General features: G+C 39.2%; 1 protein-coding gene across 3 annotated transcripts in view; it reads left to right on the top strand.

Moving 5' to 3' along the window:
• Nucleotides 1–24,610, top strand: part of Csnka2ip (casein kinase 2, alpha prime interacting protein) — a 124,522-nt gene that overhangs the window by 27,892 nt on the left and 72,020 nt on the right. The window contains exon 1 of one of the 3 annotated variants that reach the window (XM_011245887.2): nucleotides 18,289–18,306. The exons of the other annotated variants lie outside the window; for them this stretch is intronic. The gene's annotated coding sequence lies outside the window, so the exon portion shown is untranslated. Of the gene's footprint in view, nucleotides 1–18,288; nucleotides 18,307–24,610 lie in introns of those variants that run through there. 3 annotated transcript variants of the gene reach the window in all.

Below are 24,610 nucleotides of genomic sequence, written 5' to 3'. Positions count from 1 at the left end.
GGGAATTGAGTCCATTGATATTAAGAGATATTAAGGAAAAGTAATTGTTGCTCCCTTTTATTTTTGTTGTTAGAGTTGGCATTCTGTTCTTGTGGCTGTCTTCTTTTTGGTTTGTTGAATGATTACTTTCTTGGTTGTTCTAGGGCGTGATTTCCGTCCTTGTATTGCTTCTTTTCTGTTATTATCCTTTGAAGGGCTGGATTCGTGGAAAGATATTGTGTGAATTTGGTTTTGTCGTGGAATACTTTGGTTTCTCCATCTATGGTAATTGAGAGTTTGGCCGGGTATAGTAGCCTGGGCTGGCATTTGTGTTCTCTTAGTGTCTGTATAACATCTGTCCAGGCTCTTCTGGCTTTCATAGTCTCTGGTGAAAAGTATGGTGTAATTCTGATAGGCCTTCCTTTATATGTTACTTGACCTTTCTCCCTTACTGCTTTTAATATTCTATCTTTATTTAGTGCATTTGTTGTTCTGATTATTATGTGTTGGGAGGAATTTCTTTTCTGGTCCAGTCTATTTGGAGTTCTGTAGGCTTCTTGTATGATCATGGGCATTTCTTTTTTTATGTTTGGGAAGTTTTCTTCTATTATTTTGTTGAAGATATTAGCTGGCCCTTTAAGTTGAAAATCTTCATTCTCATCAATTCCTATTATCCGTAGGTTTGGTCTTCTCATTGTGTCCTGGATTACCTGGATGTTTTGAGTTAGGATCCTTTTGCATTTTGTATTTTCTTTGACTGTTGTGTCGATGTTCTCTATGGAATCTTCTGCACCTGAGATTCTCTCTTCCATTTCTTGTATTCTGTTGCTGATGCTCGCATCTATGGTTCCAGATCTCTTTCCTAGGGTTTCTATCTCCAGCGTTGCCTCGCTTTGGGTTTTCTTTATTGTGTCTACTTCCCCTTTTAGTTCTAGTATGGTTTTGTTCATTTCCATCACCTGTTTGGATGTGTTTTCCTGTTTTTCTTTAATGATTTCTACCTGTTTGGCTGTGTTTTCCTGCTTTTCTTTAAGGGCCTGTAACTCTTTAGCAGTGCTCTCCTGTAATTCTTTAAGTGACTTATGAAAGTCCTTCTTGATGTCCTCTATCATCATCATGAGAAATGTTTTTAAATCTGGGTCTAGATTTTCGGTTGTGTTGGGGTGCCCAGGATTAGGTGGGGTGGGAGTGCTGTGTTCTGATGATGGTGAGTGGTCTTGATTTCTGTTAGTAGGATTCTTACGTTTGCCTTTCGCCATCTGGTAATCTCTGAAGCTAGCTGTTTTAGTTGTCACTGTTAAGAGCTTGTTCTTCAGGTGACTCTGTTAGCCTCTATGAGCAGACCTGGAGGGTAGCACTCTCCTTAGTTTCAGTGGGCAGAGTATTCTCTGCAGGCAAGCTCTCTTCTTGCAAGGCAGGTACCCAGATATCTGGTGTTCGAACCAGACTCCTGGCAGAAGTTGTGTTCCACTCACTAGAGGTCTTAGGATCACGTGTGGAATCCTGTGTGGGCCCTTGAGGGTGTCAGGCGACTCAGCTGGCAAGGTAGCCCGGGGCTCGAGTGGAGTGGAAGGGGTTTGTGCCCCAGATCAAGCCCGGGTAGCCTGCTTCCCTATGTACCACAGTCTCAAGTTCCCCGAGATTGGATTGGGGCAGGCGCTGTGTTCCACTCATCAGAGGTCTTAGGGTCCCGTGGGGAGTCCCGTGTGGGCCCTTGCGGGTGTTGGGCAAGACTCTGCTGGCAAGGTAGCCCGGGGCTCGAGTCTCGAGTTGAGCGGAAGGGACTTGTGCCCCAGATCAGGCCCGGGTAGCCTGCTTCCCTATGTACAGCAGTCTCAAGTTCCGCGAGATTGGATTGGGGCAGGCGCTGTGTTCCACTCACCAGAGGTCTTAGGATCCCGTGGGGAGTCCCGTGTGGGCCCTTGCGGGTGTCAGGCGACTCAGCTGGCAAGGTAGCCCGGGGCTCGAGTGGAGCGGAAGGGGTTTGTGCCCCAGATCAAGCCCGGGTAGCCTGCTTCCCTATGTACCGCAGTCTCAAGTTCCCCGAGATTGGATTGGGGCAGGCGCTGTGTTCCACTCACCAGAGGTCTTAGGGTCCCGTGGGGAGTCCCGTGTGGGCCCTTGCGGGTGTTGGGCAAGACTCTGCTGGCAAGGTAGCCCGGGGCTCGAGTCTCGAGTCGAGCGGAAGGGCGTCTTCAAGAATTCTAATTTACATGTAGTGAATTAAAAATTCTTCTGCAATGACCAAATGAAACATCACTGGGTATAGTTTTTTCTCTTTAAGGAGTCCAGGATAAAGATAAAGGTCGTCTGTATCCAGACGCATTTCCCACCCAAACCTGAATGGGATTCCTTGGAGAATAGTTATAGGCTGTGGTCTGCAGGCTGCCTTGGGCTGATCACTGCAGTCAACTAGTCACTTAGAAACATCTGAGAACAAGAAGCAATGTGTCTCTTTAGTCTGTATTATTTAGTTCTTTGTAACTCTTCCAAAATGATTCTTACAAACATACAATTGTTCATTCTTGACACTCTGTAAACTCAAGAAACCATTTTTTCCTGCGGATAATAACATTTCTACTATCCCTTCGCATTTCATTCATGAGATATATCTATATATACATACATATATGCACATGCACACATATATACAGACATATATATACATTTATATATATATAAAGCTAAAATTAGATTTGTTCAAAATTAAATTAAATTAAAATTAAATTTGTTCAAAAATCATTTGCTTAACAGTGTGTTAGATATGCTTTTTTCTATAAGTTGGTAATACAGAAACAACAAAAAAGGCAGTAATTAAATGCTGGTGGCAGGTATTGTTACCCAGTTAGCTGCATATATGTATGTATAAATGTATATATGTATATACACACAAACATTATTTTCTCTTTTGAGACCATTTGTTTCCTGCAGTGGGCTATTATATTCATATCTATATCTATATCAACATCTACATCTATATATCTATATCTAATCTATCTATCTATCTATCTATCTATCTATATCTATATATATATATCTGTATTTATAACTCCTTGCCTTCTCTGGCTGACAAAAGAGCTGCCTCCTCAGCCATATGCTATTCTATTATGGAATTAATTTTCTCCAAAGAAATTTCATTATTTTATTTATTTATTTATTTTTTATACTTTTTATTAGGTATTTTCCTCATTTACATTTCCAATGCTATCCCAAAAGTCCCCCATACCCTCCCACCCACTCCCCTACCCACCCACTCCCACATTTTGGCCCTGGCATTCCCCTGTACTGGGGCATATAAAGTTTGCAAGTCCAATGGGCCTCTCTTTGCAGTGATGGCCGACTAGGCCATCTTTTGATACATATGCAGCTAGAGTCAAGAGCTCCGGGGTACTGGTTAGTTCATAATGTTGTTCTACCTATAGAGTTGCAGATCCCTTTAGCTCCTTGGGTACTTTCTCTAGCTCCTCCATTGGGGGCCCTGTGATCCATCCAATAGCTGACTGTGAGCATCCACTTCTGTGTTTGCTAGGCCCCGGCATAGTCTCACAAGAGACAGCTATATCTGGGTCCTTTCAGCAATATCTTGCTAGTGTATGCAATGGTGTCAGCGTTTGGAAGCTGATTATGGGATGGAACCCTGGATACGGCAGGCTCTAGATGGTCCATCCTTTCATCTCAGCTCCAAACTTTGTCTCTGTAACTCCTTCCATGGGTGTTTTGTTCCCAATTCTAAGAAGGGGCAAAGTGTCCACACTTTGGAATTTCATTATTTTAAATGAGTGTGATAATTAGCTATCATTTTTTCAACTTTTCTCCATTTCTAAGTATTGTGTTTTCTCTGTTTTGACCTTGAACCCCGTTTTGTTGGTTTATTTATATTCTTTCTCCCCAGTTTAAAATAAATTCAATAAATTCAGGTCCTTGCCTTTCTTTTTTATTACATGTATGTATATACGTGTATATGCATATATGCATGTATGCAAATATGTATGTGTACATGTATGTATGTGTGTGCTTGTACATATGTGTATTTATATTATGTATGTATGTATGTATGTATGTATGTATGTATGTGTATTAGGAATGCATGTGGGGGGAACATGTGTCATGATATACATGTGGAGGTCAGAGGACAACTTGCTGCATTTTATTCTTTTTTCAGTCATGTGGGCCATGAATTAGAACTCAGTTATTCAATGCTGGTGGCAGGCACAGGTAAGTACTGTTACCCAGCAAGTTGTCTTGTCAGCATGTATGCTAACTTTGTTATTTCTGAATTACCAGTGTTTAGAACAAGGTGTATATGACATTCTTCAGCAAATAAGTTTTGAACAAGTGAATGGTTACCAAGGCCTTCTATTAGCTACTTTCAACCACTAACTTTAGCATTGTACTTTCTGTAAAACTTCAGCAACCATTTTTTTTTCTCCCATGATAAAGTTTTCCTCTTTACCAAACTGAGATCTAATATTCCCTTCAGGCATTTTAAAAATCAAATTTATTTCAGCTAATACATGAAAACATATGCATTGTACACTTATATTCCTGGATTCAAAATCAAGCTCTGTGAATTTTGTCTTTCTGCTCTCAGTTATTGTTTATGCTAGCTATTTTTTTTTTCAGTCTACAACTATGTTCAAAACAAAACCAAGCAAGAACTCTTCCTGCCATCTCCTCCAGTGAACATATTTTCCCTCATTCCTTTTGTGACTAAGCGTCCTGAGAAAGCCTCAGTGTTTGACCTTCATGTCCAGCTTGGACACTGGTTTTGGCATGTCCCATGCTTTTCATTCCGAGCTTCCTAGTAATTCCTAGTTATTAAACTCTGTGGTTTTTCTGTTCTCATCCTCCTTAACCACGCGGCAGTCCTTCGCACTGGTGCCCAGCCGTGCCGTTGCTAACCTTTCCGTACTCTGCCTTTTATGTGAGCACACTGACTTTTCATCTCCTTCTCTGACTTCTTGTGTTCAGTTGCAGTGACGGCCTTAGATGCTTCTCCCACTGCACACGGGTGTTCCTGAGGAATTTTCTTCTGTCTTAGTTCTAATGGCAGCCTAATGTGGCATCTTGGTTTTAATCACTAACAATGTGCCGGTGATTTATAAACCTCCACTCTTGACTTTCCCGTGTAGCTCCAGGCCCTTCTTCCCACTGATTTTTTGGATGCCTTGATTTGAAGTTTTTGCCATAACCTCAAAGTCAATATTTTTGAAATGAAACCCATCATCTCTCTTCCCAAACATCTGCTTCTCACTATATATTGGTGCCCTTCTACCTAGACTAGAGAACTTCACTATTTCTTTTGGGTTCCAAGTTTCCTCTATCTTCAAGTTAAGGTATTTAAGTCCTAGATATTTGCACTGTTTTGAGTCTACCACACCCATTTGCTCAACCACACTTATGGCTATCACCCTATTCGGGCACACAACCATGTTCAATTTGGAGTGATTTCATCTGATGCTGTCTCCTTCTTCCCGACTGCAGTGCTTTGTAGTAGTAATGGTGATATAGCTCAGTGGTAGAGTGTTTACCTATCAAGCGGAAGGCTATATTTAGCTTTGGTTTGCGCACTACAAAAGGAAATTGAAAAAAAAAAAAAAGATACAAAACTGAGTGACAGATTTGGTGTCTTTCCCACTCATCTAAATAGCACTCAGTTGCTACATGGAAACTTTTTTTTGCCGGGGGAACAATTTATTAAAATCATAAACAAATGAAAGGGAATCAGCCACTAGGTACCTCCGAAGGGTCAGTCAAAGGTGAACATAGAGGTGGAACAGGAAACTAAGCAGGGCAAGCAGTACCTATCAAGAACGTAGAAGCTCTACTAATGTGACAAAAGTCACCACTAATAGTAATGACAGAAAATTTTAAGTGATTCAGCTAGGCTATTCACCCTCTCGTAGTTTTAAAACTGGCCTTCCCATAAATCTTATATCATAGACATATTTTTTTAACTGCAACTACACTTTTTTATACTTAAAAAATTAAAAATTAATTTTTTGCATTCCATATTTTATTCCGCCTCCCCATCTACCCTCTGACTGTTCCACATCCTGTACCTCCTCCCCATCTCCTTGTCTCCACATGGATGTCCCCATCCCCCACCCCACCTGACCTCTAAACTCCCTGTGGCCTCCAGTCTCTAGAGGGTTAAGTGCATCTTCTCTGAATGAATACAGACCCAGCAGTCCTCTACTGTATGTGTGTTGGGGGTCTCCTCTCAGCTGGTGTATGCAGTCTGTTGGGTGGTCTAGTGTTTGAGAGATCTCAGGGGTCATAGACATTTTTTTTTTTAAATTTTATGTGCACACCTGCATGTGCAGGTATGTGTGTGCTATGTGTAAAGGACAAAGAACAAGATAAAGCATCCTTTTGTAACTCTGCTCGACCTCATACTTTTTGAGACAAGGCACCTCATTCATCTCGGAGTTGCTGATTTAGCATAACTGCCTGCCTGATCAGCCTCCAGGATCCTCCTCTCACCCTCCAACCCAGCATTGGGGTTAGAGAAGCTCACACCAGCATCAGGGGTTTGAGTTGGTGCTGGGGAGTCAAAGTCAGGTGGTCACGCTCAGACAGCTAACACTGCACTCTGTGTGTCATTTCCCTAGCTCACAAGATATCTGAATAAGCCTACTTGTTCAAATAGAGCTTGAAGCATGGGTAAGGATCATGTTTGATGATTTTACCCAGAGTTGCTGACTGTCGGAGCCATAAGATAGGAAAAGACTCTTCATTGCCCAGTCAGTGTATCTATGTAAGCTTGATTCAGTTTATGGTTTAGTAATTGTAAAGAATTTAGCCTCAGGGGCTCTGGAAACCACTGGAAACCACTGCTCAATGCCTAGCTCGGTGAGGAAAGCATTTCCGACATAAGTCTGAAGACAAGAGTTTGGATCCACAGGGCTCACAGAAATATCAGGAATCCTAGGGACGACCTGTAGCCTCGGGGCAGAGACAGGAGAGCCCTTGAACAAAGTGGCTAGAAGACAAGTCAAAGTGAGAGACCATGCGTCAGTAAACAAAGTGGAGAGTGATCCAAGAAGATGCTCTCCATGTGCACGAATACATGTGCATCTTCTCATGATCCCTTTACCCCACCCTCCACCACATGAACAAAAGCCATTTGCCTTCCTCAGCAAGATAAAGGTTCTATTGTAGGTTTTTGTGCTGGCGACATGTTCTTTTCAGTGTTTACCTGCCTGTAAAGCACACACACACAGCTACTCAAATAATATCATGTGTACACCACTTCTGTATACCACCATATCTGTATACCACTTCTGTATACCACCATATCTGTATACCACATCTGTATACCACTTCTGTATACCACCATATTTGTATACCAAACTCATATAATACACCATATTTTAGGACACGCTTTTCTTCACAATGACTGAAACTGAGTATGCCATTCTGCACATTTCCAGTCATGTAGATTTATTGGTAAAATAAATAGCTCTCTTTTATTGCCTGTTGTCTCATTTTCAAAAGTAAGTTAGTAGGGCTGGAGAGTGTCTCAGTAGTTAAGAGCACACTGACTGTTATTGCAGAGGACCTGGCTTCTGTTCCCAGCACTCACATGGCGGTTCACAACCATCCATAACTCCAGTTCCAGGGGTCTGAGACCTTTTTCTGACCTCTGTGGACACCAATCACACATGTGGCCCATGTACATAGATACTGGCCAAACACCCATGTACTGAAATCTAAACAGATTTAAAATAAAAATGGCTCCTTTTAAAAAAGTAACTGGTACATTAATAAGCCTGATCTTGACTCCCTCTCTTTAGTACAGTCCATTCACCTGTAGACTTAAGTCATGCTGTCTCCCTGCCTTTGATATCCTATTCTGTAAACTTTTGAATTCTATCCATTTAATTCTATCAAGCTCCTATCCATTTGGTACACATGGAAGGAGTCAGCCTGCTTGTTTAATAGCGTTTGGTATATTTCTGTGTTCAGATCATTCCCTCCCGTGGAACTTCACAGTGAAGAAAAAGATTGATCAGCACAGTCAATGCTGTATAGGTGGCTATACAGTTCTGGAAATAAAACAACCATAACCGAGGAAGTCAAGTTTTAGTATCTTTAATTTAGCTAATTTAACTTTAAATACCTGGAGATATATAATAGTTTGTAAATTAGATACTAAGCTCTGTAATATCAACTGACAGGGTCTCTGGAACACAGAGCTCACTTGATAAGGATAGTCTTGATAGCTAGTTTACTCTAGAGTTACTCTTGTCATTGCCATTTAGGGCTGGAAGTAGAGTTGGATTACCACACCCACCGTGCATTCTGGCTCATTACTGGAGATCTGTAATCTGGTCTTCAAGACTGAATGGCAAGCAATCAAACTCCTCAGCTCATACATTTTAATATTTAAAAAAATATAACAATATTTATTTCACATTATTTTCATTTATATTTCATTTAATACATATATTTATTAGTTTCAGATTTCTGTTTGTATTCTAAGGTAGAGATGGGGAAAAATGTGGATTTGGCTAAGTGGGAAAGTGGGGAGGGTCTGTGAGGAGTTGGGGGAGGGGAAACCATAATCAGAATATTTCATATCAAAAAACTCTATGGTGCTGATTAGAACCCTGGTGAGTTTACACTTCTGTGCTCAGGTCCTTCTTGACTCTTCCAGAATAAAACTAAAACTTTGTGGCCAGGTTAACTTTGGAGTCGAAATTGCTACAAAAGATGTTTTTAGTTTCTAGCAATGGCTGGAGAAAATGTGAATGAATTGATAAAATAGAATAAGAATTATTTTCAATAAGAATGCTATTATATTTTATGTATAGAGTGGTGTGTGTGTGTGTGTGTGTGTGTGTGTGTGTGTGTGTGTGTGTGTTTGCTTTCATGGCACTGGGTACATGTGGTGGTCAGATGACAATTTGTAGTGGTCAGTTTCTTTTATCTTGTGAGTCCTTAGACCTGTATTCCTGTCTTCAGGATTTAGGTTAAGCCACCTTTACTTGATGAGTCAGATAGCTCTCCTCAATCTGCATTTTACAGTGCTATGTGCATCCTAATGCACAGAGTACATTTTTGTTTAGAAGCATAAAACACATTTTTGTTTTGTAACTGAATAACTGGATAACCACGTGTTAACTTTAATTATGATAACATTAATCCTTTTAAAAGCTTCTCCATAGTTCAATTTTTTTTCACAATTGTAAAAGCAAATGAAATGTTTATAAACTTCCATTGGCATTTATCTTCCTTAAAGAAAAGCACTTCTATTTTATCAATTCATTCACATTTTCCCCAGCCATTGCTAGAAACTAAAAACACCTTTTGTAGCAATTTCAGCTCCAAAGTTAACCTGGCCACAGTCTTGGTTTTATTCTGCCAAAGTCAAGAAGGCCCCGAGCACAGAAATGTAAACTCACCAGGGTTCTAATCAGCACCATGCACATGGAAGGCTCCACACGTGGCTCAGACCCCCGTGACACTTGTCTCTTTCTAATGCAACTGCCTATTTCTCCCTCTGCTGGCTTCGGAATAAATGCCTTGTCAGAAAAGGAATTAGATTCTGACAGCTTTTTCCTCTGGTTAATTGAGGTGATAGATATACTTGACATTTTTTTAAGTGCAGAATAGAAGATTAAGACACATTTTCTCCATGCATACTCTGTTTTAGAGGAGGTCACATCCTGGGGTCCTTTTAATATGCCTGTGCAATTAATAAGTAGTGATAATTTTGCTTCGCATCACAACGTCTTTTAAGTTCTTTCAGGCTGACAGATAAACGTTCTTCTTCTACAGTTTGAATTGTTTGGATCTTCCTCAAGTCCACTATCTAGGTCTTCCCCTTCAGTTTTGCAAATTAGTGCATCTAGTCCATCTCTTCCTTCCTCTTCCTCTGTTGCTGCTCACTAAATCTAATTCATACTGTACGTATGTACCTGGCTGTGGGGCTATCCACTGATGCTTTTGAGAAGCATCCTAGTGGTCCTATCATGAAGAAGAACGACTGCCTCTCCCAGCATCTGTCACAGGCTAATAGCTCCCCAATACGGGTTGGATCATTAGGAGCCCCTCCCCACCTATGCTGGAATTTTGGCTTCTGTGAGCTTGTACAGGTCTTGTAAGGGTAAAGTTAGAGCTCCTGTGTGTTCATGAGTCCATAGCTGTGTTAGTGTAGACGACAGCGTTTTCTCAGCACCTCTCCCATCCTCTGGCTTTTACTCTCTTTCAGCCTCCCCTTCAGCAACTGACTACCAACTCTTAAATTTTTCAGGGGTGGTGTACATCGTAGTACAACTACCCAGTTACTGTGTATTGCACATATAAGCATATGCAATTTAAGAGCCCAAAGAGCCAATTTAAAAATATTAGGTTATGCTAATGAACACTGGAAGCACATAAAAATGTTTTTGTTTAAAGGGCCCAAAACTATATTAAGAAGTTCTTACACATGACAGTTGGCTTTTATATAACTTATTGATATCATTAAAGACAATAGAATTAGATTATTTATATACCTTAAATCTGTCATGAAGAAAGCATTTTAGTGTCCCTACTTAGTACATTTATCTATCTATCTATCTATCTATCTATCTATCTATCTATCTATCTATCTATCTATCTATCTATCTAATCTGTAGTGTTTGTGTGTGTGTCTGTGTGTGTCTCTATCTATCTATCTATCTATCTATCTATCTATCTATCTATCTATCTATCTAATCTGTAGTGTTTGTGTGTGTGTGTGTCTGTGTGTGTCTCTGTGTGTGTGTATGACAAAATTAGTAATGGAGAAATTGTACCAGGAAAAGAGAATTGAGTAGTTTACACCCAGTGTCAAGTGATAACATTTTAGGAGAAAGAAGCCCAGATTTATTTCTGTTCATTTCACATGTTCAGCTATTAAGAATTAATATTTTACAGCTAGTATTTATTTCTGCCAAGGAGCTTAGATGTCATAATATTTTGAGATGAAATATATCTTTTACAGATGTGTAAACAGGATGTCAGTCAAATTAAAGCTTAAATACATTTCGAGTGGAAGAAGTTGTTTAAAATGTCTCAGTCTTCCTTGTCTTAGGTAAAGAGTAAGAGTCCTGAAGCAATTAAATGATGCCTCTGATTGGTCTAAGCTTCTGCCAGGCTAGGGCTACAATTAGGTCACTGTCCTGCATTAGCAAGTATTAGTCAAAGTTTCCACTCTCAAGGGTCTCCAACCACAAACTATGTTCCCTAAGAGAAAGGCTTGCCTGTTTATAAAAGATCAGAGCCCTTCAGAATGGAAAAAAGTCAGTATTTTCAATATTTCTCCCTGAAACTCTGGTATGAGAAACCAAGCTGAGTTACTGAGTAGCCATGGCCACATTTAGTGGTAGAGTGGGGCAAGGAGACCCTGAGATAATATACAAAATACTTCTGTTTCCATTTGAAATTTAAGCTTATTTTTCAATTTCTGTGCGTAAGTTGGAATTTTGTTGAGAATTACATTGAATGTGCAGATTGCTTCTGTTAGGATGGCCATTTTCATAATATCACTTCTACCAGTACATGAACACGAAAGGGCTTTTCATCTTTTTGTATCTCATCTTCAATTGTGCTGAGGAACTATTGGATATTTATAGTTTATAGTTACTTGTAGACAGTTTTTTTTTAAAGGATGCGGTCTATGGTAGATTTATCATGCTTTAGTGATAGATCCATACCTGACCATATATAGGTATCACTAGCTAGATTCAACTGTTTATAGAAAAAAAGGCACATAAATGGGTGGAGCTTGGAGTAATTGAAAGAGGGAGGAGGACTATGATCAAAATATATTGCATGAAATTCTCAAAAATGTAGTAAATACTTACTTTAGGAAAGAGTGCATGGACTAGTTAATTAGAGTAATTATTACTATCCTTGCTGGTGCTCTGTGAGGCATTGCTGATTACCATAGAGCATGGTAACAAGGTAGGATGGACCCTGGACTGGCTTTAGCACTGAGGTGGAAACAATTTATTGAGGTATGGGAGTTGTTTCTAACATGTGTGTATCATTAGGCTTCCAGCATGATAGTTAAAACAAAGAAGTATAAGCCTGTGTAAGGTAATATCCACATTATCATAGCTTCCAAAGAAATTGCGAGTATAAGAGGATTGGATGTGAGATACCCATAGGTTTGATGTCAGGAAACCATAGAGCCTGGCTGGATTTGGGTTCGTTTATGCCATTGATTACAGGCATTGCTTCATGGAGTTACTCTTACCTCCAACTCAATCAAGTTGTATACAAGAACTATTTATAGGTTTTTATAAGTGAATTATAACTGAATAAATCTTCAAACAAATAAACTAGGAAGAAAATATGTATTAGCCCTGCTAACCCCAAAACATTTGAAAGTATCTGTTCTATCTGTTTTGAGAAACATGTTGCAGACAAAATCCTTTTGTCAGCTGTGTTCATTCAGCACCCACTTATGCACTTGCTAACTCTGGAGTGGCTGAGCACCCCATTGTTCAAACACCTCAGTAGTGTGGTTCTGATTTCTTCAGTCTTCAGGTTCAACATTTCTGTTGGACGTGGTTTCTTTGGCTAACTCATTGCAGGGTTATCTTTGTACATGAAGGCTGGCCGTTTTGAGGTTAGGAATTGAGATAGGAACTGGTGTGGCCCTCTAAAGTCAGCACATCAGTATTGAGAAACTGAGTGGGAGGAGGCTGCCTTTAGTGCCAGGGATGTGTGATAAGAGTAAGGGTGTGATATTGCTATAGGGATATCATTTTGGAGATGACTATGCAGACACTGTCAAAGTCATGTGAAAATCCCGAGAATGAGAACACACACATACAAACATACATAAATACATACATACATACATATATATATATATGTAAAACACACACACACACACACACACACACACACACACACACACACACAACAAACACTTATTTCCCTATCAATTTTTCTTTTCTGAAAGATTTTTTGCTGTACTTTCTTTCTAACATATATTGTGCAGACTGTCCAATTACAGAATTTGTGTGTGTTTGGTAGTTGGGCACTGGACTTCATTGTAAAGACCTGAAGATGGACAAGACAGAAGTTCCTAGTTGTGTCCTCATCGATGCTCTCTGAAACTTACACTGTGATTGAAGTGACTTTGGCTTTTGTGGAGGAACACTCAAGGAGTGTGACACCAGTCTTATTTTTTAACCAATGGATTTCATTAATGATTTTATTGGCTTTTTCTATTATATGAACCTACCCTTCTTGTGCATTATTACTTAGCTATGGGCTTCTAGTTTGTATTAGACAGAACTGTTTGAATATAAGCACTGGAGTAAATCTGGACCTACTTTCTAAGTCCCATTTCCCATTACTGACCCTAGAATGGCTCACAGCAGTAGCTTACCTTGCAGGTCTCTCTGTTCTTTCCTATCCTCTGTAATCTTTGCAGGTCCTGTTGAACATGACAAATAGGGCTCTTGCAGGCTTCTTTAGATATTACATTATTGTGTTTTTCTGAAGCCAAGGCACCCAAAGCATATGTTTACAGATTAGACATGAATTTGAGCAAATATAAATTTCAAAGTGGCACCATTTAGCATGTATGCAGTCATTAATCAAACTCTGCACTAAATAAAAGTGGCAATAAAACATGAGCGCATAGAACCCAATTGCTGAGCAAAACAAAATGTGAAAGGAAGAGCCATGCTTGAAGATGCAAACTCCATAGAAACAAACCATGTACTTGTCAGAGATGGAATAAAGATCTAGGATAAGTATTCACAGATAATGTGCAGACCTCTCCAGTTCAGTTATTTACTAAGATTTTGAGTCAAAACTTTTATCAACAGTCTTCCTGGCATTGAGCCATATTCCTACCTTTTCCTTCTTTCATTTTTGTTTCCTTACAGTCATGACCAAAAAAAGCAGATAACACAGAGGAGGAATCAGAAGGACTTTGCCTGCAGAAGTTAAAAACTAGAAACACATTTCTGTCTCCTAACGTGCTCTGCGTAATAAAGTAGTGCCCTTCCCAAGTTCAAGAAGCAGTAGCAGTACCTTTAATTCCTTTTGAAAAAGCAGAACATACACAAGATTATATAGTATCATAGAAAGAATATGTGCTTTGGAGTTGGTCAGACAGTCTCTAATCTGAAATACATCTTTTATGGCTCATGAAGTTTTAGGAAATCTTTTCTTTCTGAGGTTAAAATTGTTAGCTGCAAAACCATGATGACAATCCATGCTCTGGATGTTTGTTGCTATGAAGGATTGCTCCTAGCATTAGCTTGACTGTGCATTCAACAGTTCCCAGATCGACAAAGAATATATTTTCTGCTCATTTGCCATCATTTGGCCCAACTGTCATGGCTTCAGCCTGACCTTTCATAAGTTAGAAATTGGTCTACTTGGAACAGCCAATGGAATATTCCTACACTTTGTGACTGCAGAAACTGGCATACAGGAAACAAAGACTCTCCTCAGCCATTATGTGGCATCATTTGATATATTTCATACATTCATTGCATGGCAATATTCATCACATAGATCAGGACTATTGTCAGTGCATAATGATAGCTATATTTTGTTAGGCTTTTTTTCAGTCCTGGGACTACCATAGTGAGTAAGAAATATGTGTAACTCATTAGAGATTAAAATAGGATTTGAAGGCAGATGTGGTATCAATATTTTTTTTTTCATTAAGATACATGCTACAAGACATTTGTAGAATGACTGGTATAGTTATTTGAATAAGAATGGCCCTGCAGGTTCATATATATGATATGCTTTGTCATCAGGGAGTGGCATCACTTAGGAAGGATTAGGAGGAGGAGGTCTTGCTAGAGTAGATGCAGTCTTGTTGGAGGAAGTATAACACTTGGGGTGGGCTTTGAGGTTTCAAAAGCCCAAACCAGGCCCAGTGTTTCTCTCTTCCTGCTGCCTGTGGATCCAAATGTAGTATTCTCAGCTGCTTTTGCACCATGTCTGCCTGTGTGTATCCATGCAACCTTCTACCATGAGGCTTTAAGTAAGCCCCAGTTAAATTCTTTTATAAGAGTTGCTGTGTATATCTTCACAGAAATAGACTAGAACACTGATTAAGACAACTGGAAATGTTTATTTAGAAGGAGAAATGGGTAAGGCAGGTAAGTAGAACACAGCTCATGAAATATAGTCCCCTGGATCAGATCAATTGAAGGCTGTAGCTCAACCTTATATACCTTTACGGGGTCATACCATGTTTCAGTCTCCTAGGAAAGATACAGCATAAAGAATTAGTTTCTAATGTGCTATATGCAGAGATGGAAGTCAGAGAGTAAAAAAAATATATATATTATTGCTTGTGTTTGTTCAATTAGTACTAGGTAAAAACATTTGTTAAAGTGACAGGATACATTCTTTGTTGGAGGACATTGAGAATGATGTAAAATATAAGGTAGAAAGTGGTCAAAGGGACTCTGATCACATTTGGAAATGTGAGAGTAATGTTAAGAGTTCAACTTAGGGTAAAATTCATAAGTGGAAAATGGAATTGCAGCTATGCATCAACAAATAAATATTTTTGCATCAGTAATGCATTTGTTATACTGAAATTACAAGAAAACAAGCAATAGGGTTGAATTGGGCATGAGGCCATTTGGCCAGGCAGGTAGGACATAGAGAAACAGAAAGGATTGGGTGCATTTGTGAGCAATGATTGTAATGATGAAAACTTGTGTGCTAGGTTGTGGTGTATAAGAGCGTAGTGGGGAAGAATGCAGTCAAGGCACAGTGGGGGATTAATTAGTCACACAGAGAGTGATTGAGAGTGCAGTCCCAAGGGAAATCAGAGAAAAACACATGGTGGCCAGTGATTGGAAGGCTAAAATGGAGATTTCTAAATATACTGTTGTTAAGAAACAGCTGAGCAGTGGTGTCACACGCCTTTAATCCCAGCACTCCAGAGGCAGAGGCAGGCAGATATCTGAGTTTGAGGCCAGCCTGGTCTACACAGTGAGTTCTAGGACAGCCAGGGCTATACAGAGAAACCCTGTCTCGAAAAAGCCAAAAAAAGAAAGAAAGAAACAAAGCACAAAGCACATGGTTTGATTTTGGGTGAGGAAGAGAAGTAATCAAAGCTGACAAGGACAAGGGCCTCTAGATCAGTTGTTAGGAGGGTGATCACATGCGATGTCACCAGCAAAATGGCTAGACAATGAGATAAAAGGGAGACCTGGAATTGAAACACAGTGGGAAAGAAGGAGAATTCTTCAAATAATGAACGGAGTTAGAAGTGATGTGGAGGCCAAAGGGAAGGAAACACAAGCAGACCCTATTCTCAGTTCTAGTCAGTTTGTATTTCCATGTGTTCACATGGCAACAACCACTGCCCTTTAAATACAACTGGCAGAAAACACATGCCGTTTTGTAAAATGTATATATCTCTTACTACCATGTCCTTGCATACCCTGCTTTAGCGACTAGATCTGGGCACATGACAAATTCTTACCATTTAAACCAAACTTTCATGGAAAATTTAATACTGAGATTATCTTAATACTGTACCCTGTAGTATTTTATTTGTGTGAATTTTATTTGTCTTCTGTTTTCTTACTTATAGATTTCTTGAGATAATTTATAAATACTATAAATAGAATGTTCAACCAAGTTTGCTTCCTTCCTTCCTTCCTTCCTTCCTTCCTTCCTTCCTTCCTTCCTTCCTTCCTTCCCTCCCTCTCCTACTGTCTTAGTCAGGGTTTCTATTACTGCACAAACATCATGACCAAGAAGCAGTTGGGGAGGAAAGAGTTTATTCAGCTTACATTTCCATATCACTGTTCATCACCAAAGAAAGTCAGGGCTGGAACTCAAGCAAATCAGGGAGCAGGAGCTGATGCAGAGGTCATGGAGAGATGTTCCTTACTGGCTTGCTTCCCCTGGCTTGCTTAGCCTGCTCTCTTATAGAACCCAAGATTACCAGCCTAGAGATGGTCCCACCCACAAGGGGCCTTCGCCCTTGATCACTAATTGAGAAAATGTCTTACAGCTGGATCTCATGGAGGCATTTCCCCAACTGAAGCTCTTTTCTCTGTGATAACTCCAGCTTGTGTTAAGTTGACACAAAACCAGCCAGTACACCTAACCCCCCCTCCTTCCCTCCTTCCTTCCTTCCTCTTTCTTTCTTTCTTTCTTTCTTTCTTTCTTTCTTTCTTTCTTTCTTTCTTTCTTTCTTTCTTTCTTTCTTTCTTTCTTTCTTTCTTTCTCTTTCTTTCTTCCTTCCTTTCTTCCTTCCTTCCTTCCCTCCTTCCTTCTTTCTCTCTCTCTTCCCTCCCTCCCTCCCTCCCTCCCTCCCTCCCTCCCTCCCTCCCTCCCTCCCTTCCTTCCTTCCTTCCTTCCTTCCTCCCTTCCTTCTCTTGTTTATTAGGTATTGAGTATACTGCATTGGACCAAGGGCTCAACAGTAACTAGAGATCAACCTGAAGCTCAAGTCCGGCCTTTGCTTTCTTTTTATCAATCTTTTATTTGGAATTTGAAATAGATTTTTTTCAGAAATAAATTTTGATCATGGTTTCTCTTCCCCCATCTCCTTCCAGACCCTTCCCACCTCCCCGTCCATCTTACTTCACATTTTCTTTCTCTCTTTAGAAAACAAATAGGAAAATTTAAAAGAAGCCCAAATAATCTGGAATAGAACAAAATCATCAAATAAACAGAGTGGGAATTCAAATAAATTAACAACAACAACAGCAACAAAAACACAAAACAAGGAAAACCACAAAGAGATACATACATACACATGCACACACAGAGAAAAGTACTGAAAAATACAGGCATATGCAGAAGACTCATAACAACAGAAAAATTAGAAATATAACATATAAGAAAAAATAGTATGTTAAAAAATAAATGCCCAGACAAAGCATTGTCGAAAAATCTTCTCCAAAAATATTGATGAGTTTGTTATGATCTGCTTATCTACAGCTGGGTATGGGGCTCGCTCCTAAGCATTGTTGGCATACTCAGTGATACTCCATTGAAGAAAAATAATCATTTATTTGTGAGCATTTGTCAACTGAAGATAGCTCCTTGGTTAGGAATGGGAGGATAATGTCTACTTTCTCTGTGACCACATCTGGGTTGGACCTGTTCAGGCCCTGTGCATGCTGCCACAGCCTCCATGAGTTTATATATGCATCAATTCTGGTATGTCCGGAGGTCATTTTTTCCTTGGTGTCTCCCATCTCCAGTCCCATTTAGGACTTAGTGTTCCACAGTCTATTCTCTAAGCACATTTCCATTTGTGAATCTCTATATTTGTTTCATTTTATTGCAGGTGAAAGCTTCTTTGATGATGACTGCCCAGGACACTTATATGTAGGTATAGCAGAATGTTGTTAGGAGTCAGTATATGTTGCTTCAAGTCTTTAACAGGACAATAGGGTTTTGGTTTCCCCAAGGTTTTTCCCCCTATCTAGTCCCAGTTCTTGGCCATTAAAAGCAGTTCCGGGCATGGATTAATCTCATGGAATAAGGACCTAAACTCAATCCAATAATGATTGGTTACATTTACAACTTTTGTACCATTATTGAGTCACTGTATTATGTAGGCAGGTTACTATTGTAGATTGAAGGGTCTTTAACTGTGTTGGCATTACCTTCCCCCTCTGGGTAGTCTTCAGTGTGTCTTCTAGTACCCAAAATAATAGTCAGTAGAGGTGAAGGCTCTACATGGGTACTAACTTGACCCTTCCAAGTTTAGTCAGTTATGTAGATTTTGTCTCCAGCAATAGGGCCTTACCATCAACTCTGTGTAGAACAACCAACAGTCTTGGCAATAGGCTAGGTTTTTGTTTGTTTGTTTTTGTTTGTTTGTTTGTTTGTTTGTTTTGATTCACATAAGTTTCATTTGGCCAACAACTCAGTTATCTATAACCCACTCCTGGCACTGGAGATTTCATTTGCTGGTGAGACATGTCTAGCTAGGGGTTTACCTCCATGTTACTGTTATTTGGTGATTCTACTACACCTCTCCCTCTCCTCTCCCTCTCCCTCTCCCCTCCCTCTTTCCCCTCCCCCTCCCCCCACATATGATACACTTATTTTTGTCCTAATGGCAATATTATTGCTACACATTTCCTTATTATTCATATTTTGGGTTCTGGCAATTCCTCTTATTTCTTACTTTGTCCATATAATTCCTAATGGAATCATAAAATACACACACGTGTTGTTTGTATCTTATGTGAAAGAGTGGTCTTTTTAATATCTGTATTTTTAAAAAGATGTAACTCAGTCATTTTTTGGTTCTAGGCCAATTATGTTAATTTGAGTATATTAAGCAAAGTACATATTTCCAGTCCCTGCACATATATTATTCAATTTGATCAACCTTCAATGTATAAAAGCTTTTTGCAAAATGTAGTGTCAAAATGTTACAGTCTTTGGTCAGAATCTTGGCAGATTAAGTCAATTAAAAAGGTCAAAATGATGGTCTTTTATTTTACAGGAAGTGAAAATGTACAGAATCCATAATTAAATGCAAGTCTGTAATTCAGTGTTAGGATAGATACTGCAAATACTTAGTTGTCAGGAAGTGGAGAGTTATTTTATTATCTGTGATTAGAGAAAAAATTGTATGTCCTTATCATCGCTGCCTTATTTATTTCCCTTTGCTATGCTCCAAAGCCTTATGTCCCACATAGACACAATATTCAGTACTTCATCGAGCTGTCTGTATCATTGATTACTTGAATAACTCCTGAATTAAGGATGACTGTTTAACCACAATGAAGGTTTTTAGAGAGGGTGTATTTGCTGTCTCTATAACATTACTTTCTCCCTTTGCTTATTTTAATATGATAGTACTGTTAGGTGATAACTTTTTTTTCCACTGAAAAGAAGGAAACACCAAATGCGAAAATAGAAGTAGCAGGGTAAGGGCACATTTTAAAATGGTGGGTAGGGAAAATAATATCTCTGAACGTAGTACTGATTGAACATAAAGATGATGTTTATGAAGGGAAAGACTAATCAGGAAGGAGAAGAAACTGGCAAAGAAGTCTCTAAGGTGGGAATATGTCTGGGTGATGAACAACTGGAAAGTCAGTGTGTCTAGAGAGAGTGAAGATACAGGCTAAACATCAATGGATGGGGCTAGGGACTTCAGACATCAGACAGTGGATGGGATTATAAGGCACCATAGTGACTTTAACTATTTTAGTGACTGATGTAGAAAATTAGTGAACTGAGGGGTAATATGACTGGCTTGGTGTTTATGCACAATGACCTATTAACCTGAATTGAGGATGGAACTGAGAGGAAAACAGTTGTAGGTGAGGAAGGCAGAAGTCAGAGTATACTGGAATTGACCACCTAGGAGGTTATAGTTTTTTGATGATACATGCGCGCGCACACACACACACACACACACACATACACACCTGAAATAAACAAATGTAGGAATGAAAGAGAAGGGAAGAGGGGACATATTGTAGTCACTTTGAACCTTGTTGTATTTCTCATATCACCTTTAACGTGCAGACATCTCTTGCCAAGTATAGCATTAACATTTTGTGTGAAGCAGTTGATTGATCCAGAAAAAAATAGCAAAGACGGGTGGTTACTGATTTATCAAAGACAGCCAACAAGAGTAATCTATTATAAAAATATACTTGAATACATGGTGGTAGAAAGAGATAAAAATGCCAACATTTATTTATATCCTTGTGTATTTAATTTAATATAAGAAAGCATATTTTCTGCAAACCAGAGAAGTGCTGTGCTATCTGAATAGACAGCTTGCTTCTATATTTCTTTTCTCGTTAGAAAAATCACCAAATGTGGACATAGCTAAGTTTCTAGAGGGCTTGTCTAGTACACACAAGGATCTAGGTTTGGTGGCTGGCATCAAGTGAAACCAGAAGGAGGGATAAACTCTTGTATTCATCTCTATGATGAGCTTGAGGCCAGTTTGTACTATAGTGAGAGCTTGACTAAAAAAAAAAAAAAAGAAAGAGAGAAGAAAAGTCATTGAAAGAGTTGGGTAAAACAAGTATCCTGCACAATATTCTGGGGAAACCAACCACTTTCAGAGTTAGAAAATGAACTCAGTTCTGAAGGGGAATAGGACATACATCTCTTTTTCTATATAGCAGATACAAAAGGCACAAAAGGGCAATGCTATTTTTGGTGAGAAACATCTGTCTGCACATTGAGGGTAAGGGGAAAAATATGACAAATTCAAGATGACTATAATATGTCCCTCCCTCCTCCCTCCTTCTTCCTTTCCACACCCATCTGTCTACCTGTTCATTTGTTTATTTATTATTATTTATTTATTATTTATTATTTATTTATTATTTATTTATTTAGATGTGCATTTATGTATGTACCATCTGAACATATATAGGTTTGGGGACAACTTGCGGGAGTCAGGTCTTCTATCATGTGGGCTTTAGGAATCCAACGCAGTTTGTCAGGCTTCATTCCAACACCCACTAGCCCTTGTCTTGCTCTGTAGTCAAGGCTGGCCTCTAATTTGTAGTGTGCTTGTGTCAGTCTCCGGAGTACTTGGATTTTAGGTATGTGGGCAACACACATGGCTTTCTAATTTCTAATTTCACTGGAGCTAAATGGGACTCTTATGTAACAGTGGAGAACAAAGAGTTGCATTATATTATGTGTAGCTTCCTGGGATTAAAGACTAAATATAGAAACATCAAAATTGAAAGATATTGTAGGATGTAGGATATACTTTAACTTGGTAAAATTGACACTGTAGAAAAACATGATAGTATGTATAGGAAACAAGAGCTGGATCTGCACAGACACCTCAGTGGAGGAGTTATGGGAAGGACTGAGAAGCTGAAGGGGCCTTATCTGGGATCAATGGGAGGGGAGGCTCTTGGTCCTGTGAATGCTTGATGTCCCAGTGTAGGGGAATGCTAGGGCAGTGAGGCAGGAGTGGGTGGGTGGGTGGGGGAAGCACCCTCAGAGAAGCAAGGTTAAGGGTAAATAAATAAAATAATAAAAAAGAGCTGGCTCTGAGGAACTATACATATATATATGAAAGCTGTTACCAAAGTCATATCCAGCAAGAGTTCCAAGGGATAGAAATTAGGTCTAAATATTTGATAAGAGAAAAATATTGACAAAACATTGAATGACGAAATTAAACAGAATTCTTGGTATTTTTTAAATTATCTCCTCAAAAGTTGTAGAACTATTGCAAGGCATATGCTTAGGCAGGACATTAACTATATCAGGAATCACAGATCCTATTTATTTTACTCTTACCTAGTGAGCTTGGAGCAGTTTGAAAAAAATTAGTGCAGCAAAATAAATGTCTGATTTTTTTCCATGAGTATTTTAAAGTTTAGGAACTCCAAGGTTTCTACATCATGTATTTTGATAGCTATAAGTGTGATAGTATACTGAGGGAATTTGTAATAGTAGCTTTATTCATCTGATGCAATTGTCGGCTGGAGGCTTACTGCCTCCATCTGCTAAGTCTGTCTAGTCCTGGAAGCTTCTATCTCTGTAGAATCTATCTAGGCATAGAATGTTTTCAGCCTCTGAGACTTACTGCTAAAAAAGCTCACCCTTTCTTGCTCTTTCTGAATTCTTGTTGGTTCAGCTTAGCTGTTCTGGCACAACACTCCCCTCTACACTAACCAATCTAATCTGGCTTCTCTAGGCATCTCCTGACTTGCTCTGCTTGGCCTCATACTAACTTTGGCAGTGTGTTCTAATCTTCTGGATCCTTCTCATTCTCCGGCTGGCTTGCTCTGTCTTTATCTGTCTAGCTTGTTCTCTCTGCAACCTGCCTTTGCAAAATTCTCCCAATAAAACAGCTTCCTTTCTTTTTCTCTCTCTCTCTATACTACAGTTGCTTCCTTTTCTTCTTCCTGAGAGTTGGGCATATTGTATTCTGTTAAATCTTTCTCTGATTCATCACTTTGTCTTCTACCCAATGAGACTTCACTTTCAAACATGGATGCCTCCTTCGGAGAAAAAACTTTACCCTCATGTTATACCTAGTGTTTTCTCTTTCTCTCTGATTCCCATCCATCTGAGACCTTCCTCTGACACATGCTCCCACCTCCATGTTCTGCCCAAGTACACAGGGCTAACTGACCATGTTCTTAATCTTGTGAATATCTGAATACAAATTCATTTCCCTTAAGTTGTCCTCTCGAGTTTTCTGGTGACCCTTATGCAAAAGTACCTGTTGTGTACTGATGAGAACAAAGTGGCTAAAAACAAACCTCAGGTTTCTGGTTGGGATCACTTGAAAAGATCAGAATATCATACGTAAAAATAATGCATGCAGCAAAGAAGCAGGCAAATATTAAATTAATAAAACTTGCTTCAAACTAAAATTCATGATGTAAAGGCAGTTGGGTATTTGGCTCAGCATACTGGAAACAGTTTGGACTGAGGATGCTTAATCCTAGCTAACTGCCAGACTGGAACACGTCAGTTATCTTATCTCCCCTTAAGACCAGGACCAGACTTCACAGTCGGGGGAAACCTGACTAAACTGCTGATGGCACCAGACTATGGCAGAGAAAGAAAAGACCTGGATAGAGGCTATATTTCCAAAAAGCAGATGAATAGAGGGAATCAAGATCCTAACCCTGCTCTGAATTAACCATATCCAGAACATTATACGTATCCCCGCTAAAGGGAGACAGGTGACTTGAGTGTACAGGAGACAAAAACACAACCAACAAACTAATCCCAGATGTGAAAACCCCAACACGGAGATAAAAAAACAATGCAAAAACCCAAAATAACATGGCAGTTTAATAAAATACACATTCCATGGTAGTGACCCCTGTGAAAAGGGTGTGGAAGAGCTTACAAAGAATTCACAAGAAATGATTATAATTATGGTCAACAACTCCAAGAAGACAAAGACAAAGAGATGTGTGAAGTGAATAATCTGTCCAAGATAGAGTTTGAACTCTTTAAGAAAATGCAAGCTGAAACGATTGTGGAAAAAAAATCAGTAGACCAATTCAAAATCAGAGCAGAAAGCCCCAGAAACAGAATGAATTCGTCAAAATAGTCAGTAATAGAAGAGAAAGAAAGGGAACTGGATTGCTGAGTTGAAATCAGTGAGAAGTTAGGAAAATATAAGTGGAAAGTGGGAAAGTTTTTGGAATAGCCTCTTAATTATGGGCATAGAAGGAGGAGGACAAAACTGTGATGAAGACAGAAAATATCTTCAGTGAAATCAGAGAAGAAGATTTCAAGAATGCAGAAAAACCAAGAGCACGAGCTGCCTATGCTGGTAAAGAGGCCAAAAGTGCACCAACTGGACAGGACCAGAAAATTCTCCTATATATATAGCAACACACTGAAAAGGCAGTGGTCCAAAGGACTGAGCAATACTTAATTCAAATAATTATTAAAAATTAAATAAGTATTAACATAATTAAATTGTATGGAGAATAGTATATTTGATATGTATGCAATAAATAATAATTGAATCAGCAAATAAAAGTATTTTTTTTATAATTAGTATAATTTGCCAGGATTTGCCTGTAATTCCAGTTCTTAAAAGGCAGAAGAAGGAAAGTCAGGAGTTCAAATACAGCTCTGATACATGGCAAGGTTGAATCTAGCCTCTTTATGTAAGATCTTTTCTCAAAAAACTGAAGAAAAAGCAATC

Source organism: Mus musculus, chromosome 16, assembly GCF_000001635.26.
Source record: "Mus musculus strain C57BL/6J chromosome 16, GRCm38.p6 C57BL/6J".
Lineage (NCBI taxonomy): Eukaryota > Metazoa > Chordata > Mammalia > Rodentia > Muridae > Mus > Mus musculus.
This window is presented reverse-complemented; position numbering and strand designations above follow the sequence as displayed.